At 35.0% G+C, this 27,396-nt stretch overlaps 2 protein-coding genes across 3 annotated transcripts in view; one reads left to right on the top strand and one right to left on the bottom strand.

Moving 5' to 3' along the window:
- The window catches only part of LOC143250479 (cyclin-Q-like), a 477,792-nt gene that overhangs the window by 206,958 nt on the left and 243,438 nt on the right, over nucleotides 1–27,396 (bottom strand). The gene's annotated exons all lie outside the window — the stretch shown is intronic.
- LOC143250474 (protein artemis-like) overlaps nucleotides 20,815–27,396 on the top strand; it is a 44,247-nt gene continuing 37,665 nt past the window's right edge. The window contains exon 1 of the mRNA XM_076501063.1: nucleotides 20,815–20,844. The gene's annotated coding sequence lies outside the window, so the exon portion shown is untranslated. The remainder of the gene's footprint in view (nucleotides 20,845–27,396) is intronic.

The raw sequence follows: 27,396 nt of genomic DNA, 5'->3' as shown, positions 1-27,396 counted from the left end.
GCAAAGTTGGGGTTGTACATTACATAATAAAAACGTTTTTCTTGCATCATACAAGTGTTTCATTATTGTATAATGTGATATGATATACAGGGGTGATGGAGACTAATGTATATAGTAGACATCATCCCCTCTCTACCTGGGTCCAACGTGTGTGGTGCCCTCTAACTCTATGCCACACAACATCTGTATCATGTCTTTTCCATATAGTAGTCTATATTGTACAGTCCTGTTATATACACAGTATTCTGCATTACATGTCCACTATATATATTAATTTGTATCATGCAGTTCTGTTACAATCACTAAACTCCATCATATAGTGTATGTATCATTGTCTGTTATATTTAGCAGTCTGTCATACATGCCTATTATATATACAGTAGTATGTTTCCTAAATGTCAGTTATCTACAGACATGTATAATGCTTGTCTATTATATACTGTAGTCTGTGTCAAACATGGCTGTTATATACAATTATCTCTTATTCATTCCCTTACGTATGGGCAATCCTGTGTCATACTATTAAGGAAGGTAGTAGTGAGAATGTTCAATTTCTATGTAGAGCTTGCAGGCTGGAGGCTATCCTAACTAAAGTTGATAAAATAGGTAAATGGAGGCATCAGCCAGGTAATATTTCTCTGAGGATTTTAAAGGAAGTGAAAGACAGGATACATGAGCCACTTGCCACAAATTATTTTGAGTCCTTGCATTGTAGAGAAATACCAACAGATTGGAAATCAACTAATGTCACTCCTATCTAAAAAGGATGTATCATAAGTTGTCCCACTATTTATAGCCCTATTACAGTTCTGGGAAAAATTTTGGAAAGACTGAAAAAAGATACTTTGCATTGGCACTTAAAGTTTAGAATTTCATTGAATATTCAACATGGTTTCACCAAGGGAAAATCTTGTCCTATAAATATTTTGACATGCTTTAAAAATGTTACTGCATATGCGGATGATGGTAAGGGCATAGATTTGGTGTATCTATTTTCAGAAAGCTTGCAAAGAAACTTATCTCTGTAGGTGTGGAGGATAAGTTAACTAATTGGATAGAATAGTGTCTTTATGGAAAAAAGCAGAGGGTTGTTATAAATGAAGTTCAGTTAAACAGGATTAATGTTGCAAGTGGCACACCTCAGGTGTCAGTCTTGGAGCCATTAACATAGATGAAGGAATGGCCAATAAGTTATTTAATTTTGCTGATAATATCAAGGTATTGGGTGTTTCCGGCTGTGAAGAGGATGCTGCTGATTTACAAAAGGATTTAGATCATTTAGTGAGTTGGGTAAATAAATGACAGATGGGTTTTATGTTAAATGCAATATACTGCATGTAGATTATAATAATTTGAATTACAAGTATAATTTGGATGGGAATAACCTTAAGAAAGTCATAAGAGAAAATGATTTTGGTTTAATGGTTGATCAGTCTCTTAAGCCATTGAAGCAGTGCACTGTTGCTAGTGGTAAGGCAAATAAGATTTTAGGTTGTATCTTCAGAAATATCAAATACCAGTTTAAAAAAGTTATTTCATTGTAGAGGTCACTGGTTACCTCTACTTTGGAGTATTGTGTTCAGTCTTAAGTATCTTATCTTAAAAAAACACACTGAATTTTGGAAAATGTTCAGAGGAGGGTTACTAATTTCATACCTGGGATGGAGGGGTTGTAAAAAGAGGAAAGATTAAGTTCCTTAAAATTTCTTTCTGTTGAGAAAAGAAGTTAAAGGAGATATGATTATAGTGTTTAAGACTGGAAAAGCAATTGATGCATCAACATTTTTTCATACTTAACAGTGAGAATTAGAGAACTAAGGTACACAAATATTGATCTTGACAAGGAAGAAGAAGCTGTTTCCTGTAAAGACAATTTTCTTTTAAATAGGGTGGTTGGCCTATGGAGATGGGTTGCCTTTAGGTGTTGTAGAGGTAATAAACTTGCAAGAGTTAAAGAAAAAAAAGCTTGAGACACATGAATGATAAGGACTGGCTTTTTGTTTTTTTAAGTTTTAGTTTGGCTGTTCTATCCTCTAAGCCAAACTATAACTTTAATTATAGTCTTCTTAGAAGATAACAATGATTTTCACAGAATGCATTTCTTGGGCTACCAGCTTCTGTGCACAATGCCAGTGTGTCCAGAAAGGTGTATCTTTTTTGTAATATGTCTGACATGTCATATTCTTTATTTCCCAATAATTATCTTTTAGAAGTTGCAGCCTACCTAAACTTTCTTTATTTTTAACACTGAAAAAAGAAACCTTTTAATCACTGTTTCTCAGCCATTCAACTTTTAGTAGAAAGATCCTTTGCATCGCTTAGAGTTGATTCATTACCTTACGTATTTTAAAATACAAAAAAATGAACCCAATATCTTTAATTACAATAACATGTTATATAGCATGTATACTAAAAAATTGGTATGAAAAGATTTGATTCTGATGGAGATTTTAATTTTGCAGATAGATATGTCACATGTCCATGCAAATTAACTCTTAGAAACTCTGGAAGCTAAAATGAATCCTTGTTGTTGCTGGACTATTTTCATAACAGTAGATTTTTTACTTTTGCTGCAGTGATATTCCTTTCAGAATTTAGGATGATTACATTAATTTTTTTACAACAAAAACTGAATGTCATGAAATTTTATTACAAAATTCATTAACTGATTTTACATGCATATATTTTATAAGAGAAACTTTAAATAAACATCAGAATGAATATTACTTAGAAAATTTTTCATCATGTGTCAAAAATTAACTTTCTTCAATGAGGCAACACTTTCATTATTTTTGTCATCTCTGGCAATCTTGACAAAATAAATAAATAGAATGGATATTCTATAACAGACTTTTTTCTTTTTTTGTTTGAGGCACAATCATAAGTGCAATATTACTATCACCTGCTATTCCTTCAATTAGAAATTTATTATGTGCTTTCCCACTTCTAAATGCCAGAGAGCCAGAACTCTGATGTTTAAATAAGTTCAACTGTATTGCTGGTTAGGGTAAATGGTTCAAAATTAAGTTTTGAATCCCACACTTCATCTACATCACTGAAAAGAAAAATCTATAACTTCCATTCTTTTTGTTGTGTTCATTTATGATTCTTTTGTTTTAAAGTTTCTCCACTTATTGCATTAGAATCATGTAATACTGTAACATTTCTACACCACAGATATTCATTCTTGGGCAGATTATATTAAGAAAGACTTACATAAATTGACTTCAATAAAGTCATTATGATGCAAGATTTATAAGTCATGTTCTACTTGTGGAAGAAACTTAGAGTAGACATTTTTTATCAAATGCAGTTTCCTTTCATCCAATTATATATATATTTGACTACAAACTTCACCTGCAAAACACTTCTGTTTTAATTACTATTATTCTTATTTTGTAATATTTTATTTATTTTTCTCACTTTTCTGTTAATTGTATAAAATATTACTTTTATGCATTAACAATAATGATAATAAAATGCCTTTAGTTCATATGCAACACTGAATTTGGATATTTGTACTGTATTGTATTTTCAAAAGTATACTTAACAAATATAGGGAAACTCTTTGCTTTATCTCCAAATTCAGCTTTTGACTTAGGTAAAATTTCTGCTTTATCTTTGTCTAATAAGTTTGTTCTCCAGCAGCTGCATGTTTTATGTTATCTCACATAATTCTAGGTTCATGATGCAAGGGAAAAACTAGATGATTTGTGATGTGAACTGACTTTATCAAGATGCCTGTACCAGGCTTGGGCCTATTTAACTGAAAATGCTGTTATCCTAAGACTAACATCAATTGTATGAAGAGATATTTTAGCCTCTGTGTCAAATCTCATTACAAAGAGACATCTCAACAATATGGTTATAAACAATGGCTAAAGGTACTAGAAGCCTAGTAAGGCTATGAAAAACATGTCAAAAGCCACAATGTTGAATGTATAAAAGCTTGGAACAATTATAACAAAAGTGTCCTGTAGATAAAATGCTAAATAACAAAGACAGGAAAAATATTTTGTAAGAAAAGGAAAAGCTTTAGTAATATGATACTTCATAATTATTACTTGATGCTCTACTCATATAAGTGGTTGAGTCTAACAATGCAAAATGCATATTTTTTCTTTATGTTCATTGGCCTTAAGATTTCATAAAACTTTAGTTTTTTGAACTTATAAACTCAGTGTTTTACAATATTTAAAAAATTGTTAAAAGATCATCTGGACATACTGACAAATTTGGTTTGTTGAATTTCACATAAAACAACTTGAAGGCTATCCAAGCTGGATTTTTAATCTTGAAGTGATTAGCTAGAGGGAAAGCAACTAGTCAACATTACCCACACTAACTTTTGGGCCACTCTTTACCTATGGGACTCATTGTTACATTTATAGGCGAAAAGGTGAGTATGTTCAGTAATAGTGTTTGGGTCAAAACCCTAACTTCCAGGCAATGTTAGTATGTAATACAAAACAAATGAAATAGCTGTATTAAGTTTGTTTTAAAAAAATCTGTATTTACTGAAACATTAAACCAGCTCTATTAGTGATTAACATGGTATAATTTTTATTTCACTCTTGGTTTCCTTTTATTACATGTACTATTAGCATTTATACTTAACAACTGTGCAGTAGATTTTTTGGTTCACTTTAATACCATGATATATATTAGTTCTGTGTGAGCTGTACACTGTATGCATTCAACTGCAGGAGGTGAATCATTCCCTACATGATAAATCAGTAGTTAATTGGTTAGATGTTCACTTATCTAAATATGGAACTTCATTATTGAATGAGAAATGTGTGAATACTGTAGTTAAAGGATATAGTGTTGTTCTGTTACAAAAGGGTAAACATTTTTTCTCCCTCACTGTTGTTCATGGAATGGTTAAAATGCAGTTATATCATATACATTTCAACCAAAAACATTAGGTCAACTACCTCTGCTTACTTATATGTTTAGCATATTTTTGTAGTGGTTTTAGTAAGTTTTTGCACAAAACTAAATGTAATTATCTTCCACAAGAAGCTTTTTTTACACAACTGAATGATGATGATGCATGCTTAGCTTAATGATAATGTTTTACCACACTGAACTTTTTATATAAATAAATATTGGCTACTTGGTGATAACAGTATTTATTATTCAAAACCTGAAATGTCTTGTCTGTTAGTTGTTCCTCTAACACTGCAAAATAAATATGCATACCCCCTGTGGTTTATAGTAACTGAAGGATAACATACTGTAGACAGAATTTATTGTAATAATTATAACATGTTGCAGACTTGTACAAAAAGTAAGCTAAGTCTTTAGGTGATTCATATTGAAATAAACTTACTATCTGAAATTAAGAGAACTTTTCTATTAGTGTAATGTATGTTGAGAAAATTTGCATTTCATACAAAATAAATCCTAGTCCCCAAAATTTATTACCCCTTTCAAAATGGGCTTAGTACAATATTCATGAGTTTGTCCACACACTTGCACAAATCAAATATTTGCATATTCACAAAATTTGGTAAACTATTAGTAAAGATTATCAGTTTTTTTTAATGAAATATTTTTACTAAAGATTTATTTCTGAAAATAGTATGTTTTGTTACTAGTTTAAGTGCAAAGTTATTTAATGTTATGGTTAAAATAAACTATTTCTTTGTCCGAAAATCTCAAATATTTGCATAACCTCTAAAATCTCCTAAATACGTTTCAAATGTTTGTTTTCAGTAAGACTATATTTTGTTATTTTCTATACTCTAGCTATCAGTAAAGCGATCTGTCACTTCAAACTCATAACCATCATAAAAAAAAAAAATTTTTTTCATGCTAGAATGACATATTATAACACAAAAATACAAATTTTTAGTCTAAGTAGCTTAAGTCTCATAATATTATATATGAACACATATATTTATTATTATATTGACCTTCCAGTCATGCCTACCTATCATTACATAACTTGCATTGACATGGTACACATGCAACTCAGGTCACGTATCCAGTAGTATAAAACTGACCTGTTTATTTTTTAACTTAAAAATATTAGTAACTTGAGTTCCTAATCTATATAAAATTATAGGATTAGTATTTTGGCATCACAAACATCTAATTTTAAACAGTGCTGCATACCACTTGACTCACTAAAATCTATATTTGGATGTGCTTTCCTAATATTTAATTTTAAATTAAGGACTTAACTCATACATATATACAAGTTATATGTTCAAACTTTAATATTAAAGTCTGAATTATAATCTACACTTTGATTCCAAACTTACTGACAAAAATTCATAAAATAGTAGTTGAATAAAATTTTGAATGCAAGTCAACAAATGCTTAGTTTGGTTGGGAAAGGGTTAAATGATGTTGGAGAAATTAGTGCAAAGTATATTAATACAGAATTAATATTGTGCTACCATTGGTGGTGCCTATTTATGAAAAGTCAATTTGAAGTGATGAAATATTATCCTGTGTAACAATCAAGGACTTCATGTGTGCAATAGCCAATATTTTGACAAGTTTAAAGACTCATTAAGTAGACTGCATACAAATATATAATGTAAAATATACCATGTATATGTCAGGGTGAGTTACTACTTGAAAACTTTACACTGCTTAGTAAATTGATATAAAGCCAAAGTATCTCTAAAGATATTCCCTCAGTTCGGCTTCACTGGGAAAAAAGTATCTGTTAAATCAGTCTTGGGAACTTAAAGTCAGATTGATACAAATAAAGATTCTCATAATTGAATTACAAGTTATCTTTCACTATGAAATACTGTTACAGGTAGCAGTGGCATAAGAATTAAACAGTCAATCTATAAACATTACCAGATGCTGAGTTATTATATTTCTTCTGTATTGCCTTAGTATTGAACAACCACAAATACAATTTTTTTTACAAAAATAGCTATATTTCAAAAATTAATAGTAGAAACTGATTTGTAGGTTACAAGAACAAGAACCGTTTAAGCAGCAATACATCATAATAAAACTGATAATGAATGTTATGCTTGAAATTGTTATCAATGTTATTGTAATGTAATTTCCCAACCATTATATAGTATACAACTGGTTAGCCTCTACATAATAGTTGTGCTAAACAGTTGCTTCATTAACCTTTTGGGATACTAAGAAGCATGTCTTCCATGTTAAAGAAAGTGATACCTGCTACTACATGAAAGAGACAAGCAAATGTTAAAATCTATGTACAAGAAAATTATCAGAATGGAGTTAAAAGTTTCTGAATAGCAAGAGAGAACAAAAGTTTACTGATGACACAGCACCCACTATATTTAAATGTAGTAAAGACTATCACTTGAGCTCTATAACTATGGGACAGGGGGTAGCTTTCATTGCCATTTGTACCTCTACAAATACGGTTTGTTGATTGATTGATTTAGTGTTTTATGGCACAAAGCAGGAGGCTATCTGCGCCAGACATTGGGTAAAAATGTAAAAAATAAAAATAAATGTAGTAATAGACATAAATGGAAATGAAGGTAAAACAAAGTATAAAACCAATGTTGACACCTAGTCTACAATGTTAAGATAGAAGGCAGAGTATAAGAAGTTGTAAGGTATTTACTCCAGCAAAAAGGTAATGATCATAACCCGCCAGGAAGACTAACAGGTAACTTCAAGAACCACCGTCAGCCACCTGAAGTTGGTCTTTCCAGTCCTGGTTCCGGGTTATGTGTCATAGCAACCAGTATCAAAATGTAAAAGAATAGAAGTTTTAAAAGATACATAGCAAAATTGTAACAATGAGTAGCCAAATGTTCAGTAAAAAATAAAAGTCAAGTAAATGAAGATAAAAGTAAAACGGCAATTAAAACAGAAAATGGCGTAAAAACCAATGTTGACATCCAGTCAACAAAGTTGTAAAGGACTACCTATAGCAGAATGGTAATGATCATAACCCGCCAGGAAGACTAACAGGTAAGTATAAAAACCACCGTCAGTCACCTGAAGTTGGTCTTTCCAGTCCTGGTTCCGGGTTATGAGTCAATATGGCCAGTACTAAAAAGTAAAGTAGTAAAAGTGTGAAATGATATGCAGCAAAAGTATAATAACAACTCGCCAGGACGACTAACGAGTAGTTCAAACAGTAGCGTTAGTCACCTGAAGTTGGCCTTTCCAGTCCTGGTGTCGAGTTATTTAATGTTCTGGCCATTGTCCAATGTCAAATTGAATGAGAGAGATTAAAACTGTAAAAAAGGAACCACAATTAAAAAGGTGTAATGAATAAATATGCAACACTTAAATGAGATGTAAAAAATTAATGGCCATTAAAAAATTAAAAACGTTATCAAGGTGGACAGAGTCACCATCACCAATAACACTGTCCAATGTTACAGATTGACCCTGGAAAAAAATATGTTTAAAATATTGCCGTCGTTGAGAATTGTAACGATGGCAAGAAAGTAAAACGTGGCTGATAGTGATTTGAGTGTTACACAAACTACACATTGGTACATCAGTTCCAGATAAAACAAAATGATGAGTTAAAAACTGTGACCAATGCGTAGCCTAGTGAGAATAACTTCCTCCTTCCGAACTTTACGGAAGCTAGATGGCCAAAGTCCAATATAGGGTTTGATTTGAAAAAGTTTGTTGTCACGTTGCTCACTCCAAGTGGACTGCCAGCTGGCACAGAGCCGAGCCTTGAAGACAAGACCATAGTCCATGTACGGAATAGGCACAGGGGTGATGGTGCTGGAGCAGACAGATTTAGCTGCCATGTCTGCAAGCTCGTTCCCGTGAATACCAACATGGCCTGGTATCCAGAAAAACTGGATTGAAGTAGCTGCTAATGAGAAATGGGCCAGTCGGTTTCGAATATCAGCGAGAATAGGATGTGAGCTAACGTGTAGCGATTCCAAGGCAAGTATAGAACTAAACGAATCAGTATAAATAGTGCAGTTGGAGTACTGCTCAGCTGCAATATGATCCAGGGCAAGAGATATGGCATACAGTTCAGCAGTGAACACAGAAGCTGCAGAAGGGATTCTGCGTGCAACTACTGACCCATAGCAGAGCCCACTGAATTACCTGATTTGGAACCATCTGTATAAATGGGAACTGAATGATTGTTTGAAAGATATTCATTGAATAAAAGACGGTACTTCCAATCTGGAGTATCTGCCTTTTTTAGGTGACTGAAAGAAAGGTCACATTTGGGGGCTGTAATAAGCCATGGTGGGATGGGCTGACCTGTGGAATCTGCAATGTTATCCAAGGACAGACCCAATTCATCCAATTGCGCCTGGATGCGAAGGCCAAACGGAGCAATGACAGATCGTCTGTTCTGAAAAAGTACTGCCCACTGAGGAAGAAAAACACATTTCCAGGTGGGATGCTTTGGTGAGGAATGAAGTTTCAAAGTATATTGTAAAGATAGTTGCAAACGGCGAAGGTGTAGAGAAGGTTCATGAGATTCAATGTATATACTTTGAACTGGAGAGGTAAGGAAAGCCCCAGTGCAGAGTCGAAGTCCTTGGTGATGAATGGGGTCCAGCATCTTTAAGGCCGAGGGTCTCACAGAGCCATAGACCATTGATCCATACTTGAGTTTCAATCTAATAAGAGCATGATATACCTTTAACATTGAACAGCAATCTGCCCCCCAACTGGTAGAAGAGAGAACACGGAGGATGTTCAGTGCTATTGTGCATTTCACCCGAAGCTGCTTTAAGTGTGGTATAAAGGTCAGTTTACGATCAAAGATAAGCCCCAAGAACTTGGTCTCCGGGACCACTGGCAGCAAAACTTCATCGATATGAAGTTCAGGATCAGGGTGAATACCCCGTCGACGGCAAAAGTGCATGCATACGGTTTTAGAGAGAGAGAGAAATTAAAGCCGTTCGCCAGAGTCCACTTCCATACACAATTGAGGGTGGTTTGTAGTTGCCGCTCAATATATCTCATGTTTGACGACTGACATGAGATATACATGTCAAGTATATTGTCCATCAACAATGGGACATACAGTCCATTTGCAACAGTGAGAGGGAGTTGTTCAGTGATGGCATTTATCTTTATACTGAAGAGTGTAACACTCAATACACAGCCTTGAGGGACTCCAAGTTCCTGTACAAAAGAACGGGAAAGTGTCGAACCCACATGAACTTGGAATCTCCTGTCCATTAAAAATTTCTAATAAACATGGCCACGTAACCCATATGTATGGAGGTCTCGCAAGCCTTCTCTATGTCAAAGAATATTGATACAAGATGTTGGCAGTTGAGAAAGGCTTCTCTGATAGATGTTTCAAGACGAATTAGGTGGTCTGTGGTGGAGTGCTGTCGACGGAACACACACTGGGTGGGCGAGAGGAGGTTGTTTGATTCAAGGAACCAAACAAGACGAGCATTAACCATCCTTTCTAATGTTTTACAGAGACAGCTCGTTAAAGCAATTAGACAGTAGCTTGAAGGAATCTTGGGATCTTTCCCTGGCTTAGAGAAGGGTAAAATAATAGCCTGGCACCAGGCATCAGGAAAAACATTCTCCTGCTAGATCCGGTTGAAGACAATCAGAAGGACATCAAGAGAAGCAGGAGATAGAGGGTGCAGCATGTCATAATGAATATCATCAGGTCCAACAGACATACTGGCAGACCGATGAAGGGCCATTTTCAGTTCCACCAGGGTAAAGGGACAATTATAGTCAAAGAAACAGTCAGTTCGAAAGGAAAGAGGTGATCGCTCTGCCCGAGTCTTGATGGCCAGGAAGGTGGAGGAACAAGCAGAAGTGCTAGATACCCAGCAAAAGCTTTCACCTAGAGTGTTAGCGATGTTCCGAACATCAGTCACCTCCTGACCATCAGAGAGTAAGATCGAGAGGGGGACAGAATTGTACTGCCCATTAACCTTTCGAATCCTGTCCCATATGATCTTGGAACTGGTGATAGAAGATATGCTGGTTGTGAACTTATCCAAGATTCCTTCTGGCTTTGATGTCTTACCCACCTAGCATGTGCACGGGCCTGTTGGAAAGCAACCCGGTTTGAAAGTGTGGGATATCTACGAAAAGTATCCCAGGCCCACTTTTGAGCCTTCCGTGCTAAGTGGGAAGCAGGATTCCACCACGGACGAGGATATCGTGGAAAACGTGTCGAGGTTTCAGGAATACACTGAGCAGCTGCATGTGTAATACAGTCAGTTACCACTGCTACACAGTCATCTATTGATGGCAGGATCAAGTTCTGCGAGAGCAGTGAAAGTGGACCAGTCTGCCTGATCCAGCTTCCACCGGGGCATGTGGGTAGGGTGGCATCGACCATGGCCAGTCTCTCTCAAAAGGATCGGAAAATGATCACTGCCTAGTGGATTACTGTCAACCCTCCATGAAAAATGGGATAATAATGAAGGGGAGCAAACCAAGAGATCAATAGTGGTAAAGGACTGACTAGGTGCATGAAAGTAAGTGGAAGAACCAGTATTGAAAAGAGAAAGATTGTGATCAGAGAGCATCCGCTCTACAGATCTGCCCCTCCCATCAATAATAGCACTTCCCCAGAGGGGATGATGTCCATTAAAATCTCATAGGATTAGAAATGGAGATGGCAACTGTTCAACAAGAGCATCAAGATCTGATTGATCATATATCTCTCCAGGGGACAGGTACAGAGAACAAACAGTGATGGTCAACCAAGTACTAGTGTTGGAAGTTCTCAACAGGTGTTGTGGACATTGTATCTGATGCTGGTGTTTGGGTATAATGCTCATGAAACCCTGGCATTGCTGTAGTGTCTTTGCTTGAAATTGTAGGGCTCCATGGTGGGTGGGGTCAGTGGGCACCGAAATTTCCTTTTTTCTTATGGATCCTCCAAACAAAAATTTAAATAAAATAGTGAAAAACAGTCCATTGGTAAATGACCATGTCTTGAAGTTTCTGAGTAGCAATCTTCAACATCTGTACCACCTGTTGTACCTCATTTTCTTACCCTACTTTCTCTTTTAGAGAAATCTTTAGGGCAGATGTCCCCCTTTTTTATTCAGGAGGGACTAGAGGGACTTGCTAGCTCTCCAAAGTCAATAAAGAAGCTTTGATCTGGTGACATATTGGTGGAAACATTCACTCTCAACATAGTTAATTCCTCTTGAATTCAAAAGCAATTGGGGATATATCTGTTGATGTCACACCTCATGCTACTTTGAATTCACCACGAGAAGTTATTGTTGAGAAGGATTTGAAGAACATCCCCAAGTCAGAGATTCTCTCTGGTTTCTCCACTCAAGGCGTTTCTGCAGTGAGGCATCTCTCCACTTGCAAAGATGGAGTTGCATTGCCGACCATATCCTCGTTGTGACATTTACATATACTACATGCAACTGCCACCATCAAGGCAGGTTATTTTAATTGCAGGGTACGGCCATACATTCCAAACCCACTCCAGTATTTCCAGTGTCAGAGGTTCGGTTACTCAAGACATCATGTTGTGGTTTCCTAACATGTGTGCCCTAAAATAGGTGCAGCATTTGAAAATGATTCATAACATTACTTATCCTGAGGCTCGAAAAGTGCTGTCCACTGCTTCATCTCGGATGTATGCTGCTGCACTTTGTTCCACTACTACAGTGGGAGTGCATACAGATCTCTCTGTACCTCCAAGCAAATAATTCTTAAAACAAATGAAAAACCTTTTAATCTCCATGGTTAAAAAAGTTGATGAATCAACTTCTACACCCATCTCTCTCCCTTACATACATTCTAACAAACCTTTTGTTCTGGGTACAGGCATTTCCTTGGATACATCTTCTTCTCCCACCCCAAGATATAAAACAATAATTTTTTCTCATCCTCAGTCACTGGAATCCCCTTCCAACAAAAAAAGACCTGCCCAGTCGACCTAGGGCAGGAACCATGGAATTCGATAGACCTCCCTTGAATAAGGACAGTAAGGAAAAAGACGTGGTCATAAACAGAAGGTTTCTCCACCCAATTCCTCTGCACGTAAATAAAATGGCCACCCTGATACAATGGAACTATCAAGGTTTACGTTCTAATTTGGATGACATTAAAACACTGATTGCTTCCTACCACCCTTATGTCTTTTCTTATAGGAAACATTTCTGAAACCTGCCAATACAGTCACCTTTTGGCAGTTTTCTTTGTACAGAAATGACAGGCTGTGTGATGGAGGAGTACATGGAGGGGTGACACTGTTGGTTGATCAGCATATGCCCACCTTATCTTTGTAACTGAACACACCCTTGGAGGCCTTAGCCATCCATGTTTCATTGGGTCGTACCATCACTGTTTGTTTTCTCTACCTGTCACATGGAGAGACATATGATCAATCAGACCTTGATGCTTTCATTGAACAGTTGCCGTCTCTTCCATAGATCCTGGGGGACTTTAATGGACATCATCCCCTCTGGGGAAGTGCTGTTATCAATAGGAGGGGTCGCTCAGTAGAGCGTATGCTCTCTGATCACAACCTTTCTCTTTTCAATACCAGTTCTTCTACTTATTTTCATGCACCTAGTCAATTCTTTACTGCTATCGAATCTCTCAGTTTCCTCCCCTTCATTATTCTCCAATTTTTCATGGAGGGTTGACAATAATTCATGAGGACTCATTACTTTCCTATAATTTTGAGAGAGAGTGGCTGTAGTCTGTGTCACCTAACCCGTGTGCCCCAGTAGAAGCTGAATCAGGCAGACTGGCTCACTTTCACTGCTTTCACAGAACTTGATCCTTCCATTGTCTGTCAGGCATCAATAGACGACTGTGTGGCAGCAGTAACTGACTGTAACAAGCTGCTGCTCAATGTATTCCAAAAACCTCAACACGTTTTTCCACTATATTCTCATCTGTGGTGGAATCCTGCCTGCCACATGTCATGGAAGGCTCAAAAAACAGGTCTGGGATACTTTCCATAGATATCCCACACTCTCAAAATTCATAGCTTTCTAGCAGGCTCAGTGGGTAAGACATCAAAATCAGAAGGAATGTGGGATTAAATTCACAACTTGCATTTCTTCTACCACCAGTTCCAAAGTTATATGGGACAAGATTCAAAAGGTCAGTGAGCAATACAGTTCTGTCCCCCTCTTGATCTTACTCTCTAATGGCATGGAAGTAGCTGATATCCAGAGCATTGCTGATACTCTAGGTGAAAGCTTTAGCCAGGTATCTAGCACTTCTGTTTCTTCCTCCACCTTCTTAGCCATCAAGACTTGGACAGAGCGATCACCTCTTTTGTTTTGAGCTGATTGTCTCTAATCGTCCCTTTAGACTGGTGAAACTGAAACAGGTCCTTCATCAGTCTGGCAGAACATCAGTTGGACCAGATGATGTACACTATGACATACTATACCATCTAGTTCCTGCTTCTCTTTCTATTCTTCTAATTGTTTTTAGCTGGATCTGGCAGGAGAATGTTTTTCCTGATGCCTGGCACCAGCCTTATTGTCCTACCTTTCTCTAAGCCTGGGAAGGATCCCAAGATTCCTTCAAACTACCATCCAATCACTTTGACGAGCTGTCTGCAAGACCTTATAGAGGCTGGTTAATGCTCATTTTGTTTGGTTCCTCAAATCAAACAACCTCCTCTTGCCCACCCAGTGTGGGTTCTGATGACAGCGATTCACCATATACCACCTGATTTGACTTGAAACGTCAATCAGAGAACCCTTTCTCAAATGACAACATCTTGTATCAATATTCTTTGACATTGAGAAGGCTTCTGACACAATATGGAGGTGTAGCATTTTGCGAGACATTTTTCCATTCTTTTCTACACTCTCACTGTTGCAAATAGGCTCTATGTTGACGACTTTTACATCTCATATCAGTCGTCGAAGATGAGGTATATTAAGCAGCAGCTACAGACTGCCCTCAATCATTTACTGAAGTGGCCCATTGCAAAAGGCTTTGATTTCTGTATCTCTAAAACTGTTTCCCTGCACTTTTGCTGCCAACAGGGTATTCACCCTGATCCTGTACTCCCTATCTGTGAAGTTGTGCTACATGTGGTCCTTGAGACCAAATTCTTGGTGCTTATCTTTGACTGTAAGCTGACCTTTATACTACACATCAAACAGCTATGGGTCAAATGTACAAGAGCGCTGAACATCCTCCGTGCCCTTTCTACCACCACTTGGGGAGCGGATTGATGTTCCATGCTAAATATATATTGTACTCTTTTTTCAATCGAAACTCGACTATGGATTACTGGTCTATGGCTCTGCCAGAACCTTGGCCTTAAAGATGCTTGACCCCATTCATCATCAAGGATTTCAGTACTGAACTGGCAAAGTGCTTATACACAGTCTGATGAACCTTTTTTGCTGAACATCTTTGCTAAACAAACATTATTTTCTGAACATCTTTCGAACAATCTTTCCATTCTTATTTATACAGATGGTTCAAAATCAGGTGACTCTGTGGGCTCTGCCATGGTTTGTTGCAGTTTGGTGGTTGTGCACAGAATCCCATCTACAGCTTCTGTCTTCACTGCTGAACTGTATGCCATTTCTCTTGCCCTGAATCATATAGAAGCTGAGCAGTACTCAAACTGCACTATTCTTACTGACTTGCTTAGTTCTCTACTGGCCCTGGAATCGCTTCATGTTGGTTCACACCCTGTTCTCGCCAATATTCAAAACCGACTGGCCCATTTCTCTTTAACATCTACTTCTATCCAGTTTTTCTGGATACCAGGCCATGTTGATATTCACAGGAAGGATCTCACAGACACAACAGTTAAATCTGTCTGCTCTGGCACTATCACCATGTGCCTATTCCATACATGGACTGTGGTCCTGTATTCAAGGCTATGGCTCCGTGCCACCTGGCAGTCAACTTGGAGTGACCAACATGAAAACAAGCTTTTCCAAATAAAACCCTATACTGGACTTTGGCTGTCTTGCTTCAGTAAGGATCGGAAGGAGGAAGTTGTTCTAACTAGATTATGCATTGGTCACAGTTTTTTAAGTCATCATTTTCTTTTATCTGGAACTGATGCACCAAAGTGTAGTATGTGTAACACTCAGATTACAATAAGCCACATTTTACTTTCTTGCTGTCATTATGACTCTCAATGATGGCACCATTAAACATTTTCTGTCCCAAGGTTTGTCAATAAAGCTAGACAGTGTTATTGGTTATGGTGACACTTCAGGTGACTGAAACACTGTTGTTTGAACTACCTGTTAGTCATCCTGGCGAATTATTATTAAAATTTTGCTACGTGTCTTTTAAAACTTTTATTACTTTACTTTTTGAAAATGGCCATAATGTCACACAACTTGAAACCAGGACTGGAAAGGCCAACTTCAGGTGACTGACGGTGGTTTTTGTACTTACCTGTTAGTCTTCCTGATGGGTTATGATAATTACGATTATGCTACAAAAAATCCTTTAGGACTTCTCTTACTGTGATTTTTCTCTTAACATTGTAGACTAGATGTAAACATTGGTTTTATTCTATTTATGTTGTTTTTTTAAACTCTGTTTTGTTTTACCTTAATTTCCTTTTATTAATTTTACTACATTTACTTTGATTTTATCTTTTTATCAGATGTTTAGTGCAGATAGTCTAGCTGCTTTGTACCATAAAACACTAAATCCACCAACCATCCAATCATATTGACACAAAAAGACATTCTTCACTGAGATAATAAATGCCTATCTCTTGTGTATGCTGATTGTCAGTTGCATTATGTTAATCTTGGATGTATCAGTCAGTGTGGGAATTGGAATTATGTGGTACCTCTGCTTCGTTTCATACATTGGTTCTTATGACATTAGTACTTGGGGTTAGTTACCATATTGACACTTCACAGATACTAAACCATAGTTTTTCTTTTAGATAATTGTTTCATGTTTGGTGTAAAGAGTTGCTCTGAAGTCGGGACAGTTAATATTACCCCATGAAGTGCTAATATATAAGTTAAAGATGCAACCCTGTAACAAATATTGAGTAGCTATTTGGGCTGGTAGGGCCACAGTGCAAATTTTATAAGGGTAACTGACATTATCCTGCCATAATACATAATGTAATTGGAACATATACCACAGATTTATAGTGATGTTCATCCATGGAAGTGTTGGGTTATAAGTGCTCCCATATGTTGCCAGAACACGTTTTTTTCAGCGTGCAGATCTGTATAGTTTTCTCACAACTCAGTTCAAATCTTAATAGGGTGTTCGGGTCATTTTTGTATTTAGTATTGTGAATGACTACCATGAGCAGTATGGTTACACCCTGTTCACTTATGCTGTAATCTATAGGGATGGTTAGTCTCGCTTTTTTATGTCACAACTGCTTCTTTAAAGTGAAGATTTGTGGCTTACTAGAATTTTACACATCTCCTTAATTGAGTTATAGTCCATGGCTTGGTTGAATTCCTTCACTTTAAACATTAAGAGGGCTGGGTAGACCTCTCTTAAACTTCTATACTCTGTTCATCAAAATATCGAGAAACATTAGCATTGTAATGACATCAGTTTTTTTTGGTAAACTTTTTATATGTAAAATTTTCTAGGCCAATTCCATAACTATATAGCTCTAAAGATATGAAATTATTTGAAGTGTCTGTGGCCAAAATGATGTGTGCAGTCATGTCCAAAGAGACAATGCTTTGTTTAGTTAATACTTTTTAAGAACAAGAATGTCGTGTAATCTTATTAAAAAATGATATTAGCAGTTATCTCTGAGTATTCTTTGGAAAATGTTAATTATGTTAACAAAATTTGTCATATAATGATGAATTAAAAGATTGGCCTCTCTGAGTTACATAACTGTTTCTTAAGTGATTTTTTTTGTTGTTTTTTTAGATCATATGGTGGGTATTTTTACTCCTAATTTTTCTTCGAAGATTGAAATCTAGGTAAAATTTTTTTTTTAAGTACTTTTGTTAAGGCTGCCAGCAGACATGACTATAATACTCTTGGTCATTTGTTTGGCACTATTCTAAGTTTTCATTCAAAAAATAAAATAATAACTGTTGAAAAATTTAGAAATAGATCAAGATTTTTCACGGAATAGCAAACTTTTATACTGTATCTCAATTAACTAAGTTACATGTCTAAACACAGTTATGCTGAAACAAAGCAAACAGCTAAGTGTTACTAACAAATGAAACTCATTTGATGTTTACAGAAGTAGCCTCAATTTGTAAATCCTTTTTTAAAAATTTTATATTTTTTAACCCTTTTGTGACAGGTCAGGGGTCAAAGGTCATGTTATCACATTTATTGACTTGTATTGAAAAGTTTATCAATTATATCAATAAGTTTGGAATCAAATTGTAGATTATAATCCAAACTTTAATATCATGAATGAGTTAATTTCTTAATTTAAAAGTAAATACTAAAAGAACATCTAAATATAGATTTTAGTGAGTCGTGATATGTTTGATGCAGCACTGGTTAAAATTGGATGTTTGTGATGTCAAAATTCTATGTCTATAATTTCATACAAATTAAGAATTAAAATTATTAGTATTATCAAACTAGAACATAAAATAAGAATCTCATATCTTTTTATTTTGCTGAGATATGTCTTATTTACTGAACCAAACACAGTGGCCCATTCACTTCTTTCCATTTTTGAAAAGGGACCCTTATATATGTATATATACACTTACTTCAATATATGAGGTGTGAATAATTAAGTGTCCCCTACTGATTTTCTGAGCCATTTTAATCTGTGGAAAGGTTATCACATTCATCATAGTGGAATTCTGTGGTATCAGAATAGTTATTTATGATGATTTGCTTATTCAACTGTGTGTGTGTGTGTATATATATATATCCTTTGACCACATGTTGTTTACTTGAAAAAAAAATAATTCAGGTGTGTTACTGTGTGCAAATATATCCATAAGTTTCAAAAACAATTATGAATCCCATTGAAATATTCTAATCAGCCTTTACCATATATTCTTACATCTCTGAACACTTAAAAAAAATCAAGGTTATGAAAAATAATAAATTATCAAATTATAAGTATCTCTGATATGTACTGTAGGGCAAAGGACCAGATTCAGGGCATTCAGTTCTTTCTTGTCACTCAGGAATCAGTGCTGCAGAATTGTGTAAAGTTTGATCTACTTGAGCACTATGAAAAATGCAAAACTGTGGCTAGCTACCCATATCAATGAAATGAATTACTAGCTGAGTCTTTATTTTCAGTAAAAAGGAGAAAAGCTCAAAGTTAGAGTGGTGGTCAAGGTGATATGCTGATCAGAACTGAGTTTTTTAGACCCAAATACAGTTTAGTTGAGAAACCTGGTAAATTACAGTGGAATTTTGTAGGATTGGTATAGTAATTTATATTTTTTGTTATTTATTTTTACATCCTCCATGTGAAAAATTCTATGAGGCTTAGCAAATAGGATGCACAAATACAAAAAAAGCTTTGTAACATTATATGTAGGAGAGATTATTGTTTCTATAAATTTGTTATTTACTGCTTTGTGTAGTAAAAAATAACTCAAATATACAAATGTATTTGTAAATAATACATGTACACACATGCACACCTGCATAATGTATAGTAACTGAAATACTGCTGTATGTTGCAAAATACTGGTACTCTAGTACTAAGACTAAAAACAGTAAGACATTTGTACTTTGTAAAGGCCAATTTTATACTATTTGAAAAATTCTGTATTTTGGTGTGAAAATTTTATTTCTGTTTAGAAAATAGCATTAATCATAATGCTTCAAACTCTTCAACAGTATGCGTTTTTATCTTATAGATATCTTAGAAAGACAAACAGAATTATGTGGAGGAATTTGTGTGGCAGGATAATTTGACATGGCTCAACAGCAAATAAAACAAAAAAATTAGTATAAATGGGTTATAATGATATGAGATTTATGTAGTTTAGAACAAGTATTTGTGGTTTCCTGTTACAATTTGAAGTCATTCTTGAATGATGAAAGAGTAATTTAAATTTATTTCTTAATGTTTTTATTGTAGATATGGGGTCAGTCAAATTCACCAACCTTCTATAAAGTTAAGGCAGAGGAAATATACAAATTTTCTTAAAAACAACAAAATCAAACCATTAATAGTTATTTATGATGTTAGAGATTATGAAAATAATATTTGACAATTTTTCAGACAAACAAAAGTATTTTTAATCTTAAAATCAAGATTATTTTGCATATTTGGATAGTCAACATTCTGAAAGGAAAAAATTCTTATTACTTAATTTCAAAACTTGATATTTTATTTGCAAAAAGTGTGTAGCGTGTACTGATGGTCTGCAAAATTGTGTGAAGATATACCTATGTTGTCAAAAGTTACAGTATGATTACATGGTTGCTTTGGTGGTTCGTAGTGGGTGAAATACTCCTACACAAAGCTAGAGTTAAAATGTATATCTTTGAAAATGATACAAAGCAAAAGCTTGAAATTTATCATGTAGTTATTTATTTTTATCCATTTTCTGTATATATTTATATTTTACTTGATAAATGTATTGTGAAGTAATTTAATGTTTGGTGTAGTATTTGTTTGAGAGAAATTCATACTCAGTGTATGTGGTTCTCCCACAGTCAAACATCAAACTGGAGAGGATATGGGGATTTAAAATGTATTGTAAATTATCTTAACCCTTTCCAGATGGGTTATAGATCAAAGGCCATGTCATTGTATTTGTTGCCTTGCATTCAGAATTTTATTGAAATATTATTTTGTGAATTTAAGTCATTAAGTTTGATATCAAACTGTAGATTAATGCAGCTATAAAGAATATTAAAATGTTGTATTTTTATTTCCTATTTCAGTTTAAATGTGAAGCTTTACGTGTCAGATATTTCTAGAATTCTACTTCTAGAATCAGAAGTAGCATATCATATCAGCACTTATCGCCATATTTGGTATGTAAGTTATAACATTGGTAATTTCAGTAAGTTTTATTTTATGTAATTGAAATAAGGACAAATTGCATATCTCCCTTTAGAATTGAGATATTAATGGAATTTGCTAATCAGGTAATCAGCGAACTCATTAATGATTTTAATCAATTTTAAAGATAAAGATGGTTGACAGAACATAAAACATTTTATTTATAAAGTTTGACAGTTATTCCATCTTTGGCTAAATCTGAAAATAGTGTCACAAAGATATTATCTGCAACTATACTTTTATTAGGTACTTTTTTACTTAGTTATTAAATAAAGTGGTAAACAGAAAGATAAAAATAAACACAATTATAGATATATTGCAAAACATTTGAGTTTTAAGTGTATGAATTTCGAATAATTTTAGATCTAAAGGGATTTGTAAGTAAACAGTAAAGCAGTTTTTAGCTATGGGTAAACTTTATTTAAAGTAGAGTTCAAGGTCTAAATATCCTGTAGAAATAAAACATAAATCATTAGATCAAGTATTATGACCTCTGTTTTGAATATATGAATGAATGGATATGTTTAGATAGTAGATGATCATCTCTGTTAGAAAATCCTAAATGTTTACAGACTGTAATTTTCAACTTGTGTTTTGTTTTTTCTAATGTACATGACCTTAGTGTCACTACATACAGTCATGTGAAAAAGTTAGGACACCCTATGAAAGCCTGTGTATTTGTGTAACATTTTTGGATATATAGATATTTAATCTCAATTTCAACAATACTGATAGATTATAGGAATATAACTAAACAATTAAAACTGAATAAAAAACTTTTCAAGATCTTCTGTAAATGTAATTCTACAAATATGCATATTCTAACTGAGGAAAAAGTTAGGACAACACCCCCACATTTATTCCCACTTAAAATGGCTCAACTCACACACAGGTGTATCACACCAGGTGCACATGATTAGAAGATCGTTGCTCAGCATTTTGAATGAGGCTTGCCCTATTTAAACCTCAGACATTTAGTTTGGTGTGCTCTTGACTGTTGAAGTGAGAGTGAGCACCATAGTGAGAGCAAAAGAGCTGTCTGAGGCCTTGAGAAAGAAAATTGTAGCAGCTTATGAGTCTGGTAAGGGATTTAAAAAAGATCCCAAAAGATTTTGAAATCAGCCATTCCACTGTCCGGAAAATAGTCAACAAGTGGAGGGCTTTCAAAACAATTGCCAACATGACCAGGTCTGGTCGTCCAAGCAAGTTCACCCTGAGAGCAGACCGCAAGATGCTAAAAGAGATCTCCAAACACCCTAACATGTTATCACGGGACCTATAGCAGGCTCTGGCTACTGTTGATGTGAAAGTGCATGCCTCTACAAACAGAAAGAGACTGCACAAGTGTAACTTGCATGGGAGGTGTGCAAGGAGGAAACCTTTGCTCTCTAAGAGAAACATCAAGGCCAGACTGAAGTTTGCCAGAGAGAATGTAGACAAAGACCAGGACTTCTGGAATAATGTTCTTTGGACAGATGAGTTCAGAATTGAATTATTTGGACACCAGAACAGAGGACATGTTTGGCATAAACCAAATACAGCATTCCAGGAATAGAACCTCATACCAACTGTGAAGCTTGGAGGTGAAAGTGTCATGGTTTGGGGCTGCTTTTCTGCAGCAGGACCTGGACAGCTCACAATCATAGAATCCACCATGAATTCTACTGTGTATCAGAGGGTGCTTGAGGATCATGTGAGTCCATCTGTACGAAAATTAAGGCTGAAGCGGAACTGGACCCTGCAACATGACAATGACTCAAAACATACCAGTAACTCCACCAAGGACTTGCTGAAAACTAAGAAATGGAGAGTCCTGGAATGGCCGAGTCAAAGCCTAGATCTTAATCCCATTGAGATGCTGTGGGGTGACTTGAAATGGGCTGTACATGCAAGAAACCCCTCAAACATCTCACAGCTGAAAAATTCTGCATTGAGGAGTGGGGAAAACTTTCTTCAGACCGATGTCAGAGACTGGTAGATGGCTACAAGAAGCGTCTCACTGCAGTTATTTCAGCCAAAGGGGGTAACACTAGCGATTAGGGGGTAGGGTGTCCTAACTTTTTCCTCAGTTAGAATATGCATTTTTGTAGAATTACATTTACAGAAGATCTTGAAAAGTCTTTTCTTCAGTTTTAATTGTTTAGTTATATTCCTATAATCTCTCAGTATTGTTGAAATTGAGATTAAATATCTATATATCCAAAAATGTTACAAAAATACACAGGCTTTCATAGGGTGCCCTAACTTTTCACATGACTGTATATTCTTATGCATGAGCCACAAACATCAAAATGTAAGTAACTGATTTTTAAATTTAAATGTGTTTAATGCAGATGCTAGGTCTGAGGGTAGAATTTTTTAGTGGAGAAGAGTGGTTTTTAATTTATTAGGACTATGAACTCATAAAAAGAAGGGAAATAATAAGCATAAATTTGGAGTGGTGTGCACATTGACTGATGTTTAGAATGCTTTATTTAGGAAATGGCATATAGTATTTGCAAAAAAAGTCAGTTGAATAGCCATTATTTAACAGGTGTTTGGCCAGCAATGCTATTTCTCTATGTAAAATAGAATAATTTGGGCAAAGATAGAAAAATTATTTTTAACAGTGATATAATTAGGTTATGTTTGAAGAAGTTGGGGAGAAAACTGTTAAAATTGTTGTAAAAGCACTTTCATGATAAACAGAGGAACTAAACAATTCTGAATAATTGTTCATGTATGACTACTTATTTCCAGGCTTTTTTCCACCCTGTTTACAGTACTTATCCAGGACTGTATTATTATAAAATTTTGTCCAAAAATGCAGGAAAATTTGCCAGTATCATTTATTTGAGAAAAATCTTGACTACCTTGCTTTTCTGGTGAATCTGCAATTGGCTATTGCTCAAGTTAGTCATTTAGGGTCAAGCAAATGCAGGCTAGCCTTTCTAATTGTAGCACGCTGTGGCCTGTCAAGAGTTATGTCATAAGGCAGCATAAGTCTCTGGCCTATTCAGAACTCAAAATAGAAGCTTTTCAATTAAATGTAAAGGAAATTGGCAGGTTACCAGTCCATAACTAGCCATTTTGCTTAGATGGTTGATAAAAGTAACATGACAGCATATTTATTTTATTATCAGCAAAGATTCAATTGAAAAACATGTGTACACATTTTTTTACTCCCATGCCTTTCCAGTGGACTGAGCAGTTAATCCAATGTGGTTTTGCTATAATAAAACACAAACATAAAAACACACCCATGCCTTTCAATAGCCAACCACCTAGAAGATCACATGCTATGAAGTATGGAAGAAAATAAACCCTCCATTTTCCACCCCATACTGTTGTTCAGGACTGTTCTATTATTAGAAATTTGCAATTTGTCCACCCTGTACTATAAATTGGAACCTTATAGTAGAAAAGTGCTTACCTTTCTTGGTAATGCTGTCTTCTAGAAATCATAGAAGAGAGGAGTTTTTTAATTTGTAAGTGACTGTAAACCTGTAAAAGGAAGGGAGGTAATGAGGGTAAATTTAGACATTGTGACATTTGGAGCTGCTTGCATCTTCATAGATTAGAGCTCAATTTGGTATTTTCCAATCTCTAGCACTACATAGTTTTATAACTCACACTAAGATATCAATGAGTAGTCAGAATAAAGCAGAGAACAACATTTGACTTTCTTAGGTCATCTATGGATCATTCCATGTCAAATCATCCAGGTTTTGGAAAATTTTCCACGTGACCCCCTCAGAATGCCTTGAAAAAATTCACATGTGCTCATCTACCCATATAATGAAAAATTGCCAAAGATTAGATCAATATCTCTAATAGTTTCTGATGTACAGCCCTGTAAAATTTAGTTAATTAGGTTGAACACCATCCTGATATTTTTTGTAGATCATATTCAGAGATGTAAGAATATATGGCAAAAATCTGAAAAGGCTGAATTACTGGTGGCATGGTCAAACTGTGGGCTGAAGTAGGGCTATTTTTAGCTAAATCATAAAAAAGTTGCATGCAGCTAAATTTTTTTACAGGAGATCTAACAGACTTTTAATTACAATAATTGCTGATTTATCAATTGATATGTTATAGGAAAGTAGAAAACAAAATTCAGCTTTGCATCATAGCTAGTAAGTGTATATGAACAACCAAAAAATAAATTACTATATCAATACCATAGAATTCCACTATAATTTAACAAGCTTAATGAAACTTGGAGTAGGCTAATAACACAGCCTATCTCCTTGAAATCTTGATTTGATATAATGTGGTATCCTTTTAACAGATTAAAATGACTGAAAAAAACCACTAGGGAGAGATCTTAAGCTGCTGATTGGTTATTCACATCACATATTGAAGTAAGTGTATATGAGATAATGTTCACAAAAATTGAAAGAGGTTAGCAGGGCCACTGTGTTTGATTCAGTACATAAGCCATATCTCAGCAAAAAAAAAAATATTTTTGTATTTTATATGTGCAGTGATGCAGCCCATGTACACTTACGTTACCATATCCATTAACATGAATAACTGTGTCTTGAGAATATTTGGGCCATGTAAGCTGTAAATCACTTAGAGAATTGTAGCTCATTTTGTCCTATCAAATTACATAACACAAAGACTGCTCACAAGCATACTTCATGAAAAATTTGTATTATTATTCTTTATTTTACCTAATCTAACTTTTAAACTTCAGTTACTTTTATAATAGTAAATAAAGAATACACATTAAAAAAAAAAGATAAAGTACTTATCTGGGTTGTCTTTTTTGTTGTTGTCAACTGTCAGTGACACGTAACCCTACTTTTGTTTGCTAATTGTATTACATCACTAAATAATTTTCTGTTTGTTTAAATTTTCAACTAATGTACACAAAATGGTAACATGCAAGAAGTAAACAATGTTTTATAGCTATCACAGTTTTCTGGATATATACTATGCAACTGGAGTCATTAAATATTAATCTAAGCTTGTTGACGTGTTTCCCACGTAATAAATTTTGCACTGGAGGTGAAATAGACAATTCTGTGTACAGAAATGAATTTAGTGTAATACTTCATTTGATAGATTAACACCTTGGCTTTCAATTGGTAATAAATAGTATAGTATTAGATGTGAGAGAACTATGGGCAATTTCTGAAAGAAAGTCTGTGGCAGGTGTGCATGGCAAGAGAGGTCTGATTTCTTATTTGATAGTTTTGTAACCACATAATATTGAAGACCAATTTACTTTAAATTTCTTACTTCTCAGATGTATGGTAAATAAATAAGAGAAGAGGAGATACCTAGATATCAAAACACGATTCTCATAGTATAGAAAGTTTTGGCTTTTTTATATTGTCTTATGAAATTAAGAACTTAAAAAACATATATTAATAGAATTTGGGTTACAAGCTACATTTTTATGACAAGTATATTTGTATACAGTGATAAGAAAGTGGTTTAATCAAATTTTGAATGTAACTAATTAAAACCTTTTGACGTGCATATAAAAGAATGCCAATCTCATGTTCATCCAGTTTCTCCCAAGATTGTTCTTTTTGTCTATCATTACATCCAGATTCTAGTACATAAGAGTACATCATTGTAATGTACTCCACACCCAGATATAATCTCATGAAGGTGAGCCTGTCATTCACATGTTTGGTTTCAGTGATGCTATTTCTTAACTCTTTGCAGATTATTGCACCATTATTTCTTGATACCATTTTCCAGTTTTTCTAGCTCTGCTTTTTTCAGCATGTTTCTTATATACATGCAGTTTGGATCTGACATTGATAAAGAGTTTCATCTTATTTGTGAATTCTTTCTTTCACTCTTTCAGTATTCTGTGTTGTGAAAAATAGTTTGTGAACTAGCTCCTTTTGCTGTGCTTATCCTTGACATGGTAGTCCTTGCTTGTTTTGCAATTTCCTGCATGTCATTTTCATGAGGAGCCCTAGCCATTGTTGCATTTCTCTATAAAGACACATTCATAGGTTTTAACCATGTGGTTTTCCACACCAGTTTCCACCTGACACAACTTTAATGACCAAGATTTGCTTGTTTGCTCAACTTCTAACCATTGACCAGTCTGGCCAGGGAGTCCTTGCCAGTAGTTGTGCTACTACCACCATAGCTCCCAATAGAGGGAAAGCATGCAATGGTCATGCAATCCCCAGATGATATCTCAGCTTGATGCTGGTTGAAACAACATGGAAAATGTATTGCTACCAATGTTAGTCTCCTAACTAGTTGATATTCATGGATTTAAGAACAGGTGGTGCAATAACTGATGCTGAGTTTAGTTGGACAAGTGCTTGATTAGCACTTATTAACTTATTAGGATTGATAAGCAGTTAAGTCACTGAGACTCAATATTGGCTGAGCTGCACTAATGTTTCAACTCAGTTGTGAACTAAGTTTATCATTTGAGCTAAGGTTAGTGCTTGACAAGAAAGGTTCCAAAAAAAAAACTTATGCAAGAATGTGTTGCTTACATGGGAAGATATATCCCACCATTATATCTGCAGATTTCAAGAATATTTCTCTAGAGA

Source organism: Tachypleus tridentatus, chromosome 5 (assembly GCF_004210375.1).
Source record: "Tachypleus tridentatus isolate NWPU-2018 chromosome 5, ASM421037v1, whole genome shotgun sequence".
Taxonomy (NCBI): domain Eukaryota; kingdom Metazoa; phylum Arthropoda; class Merostomata; order Xiphosura; family Limulidae; genus Tachypleus; species Tachypleus tridentatus.
The sequence above is the reverse complement of the archived record's forward strand: the minus strand, read 5'-3'. Positions and strand labels throughout refer to the sequence as shown.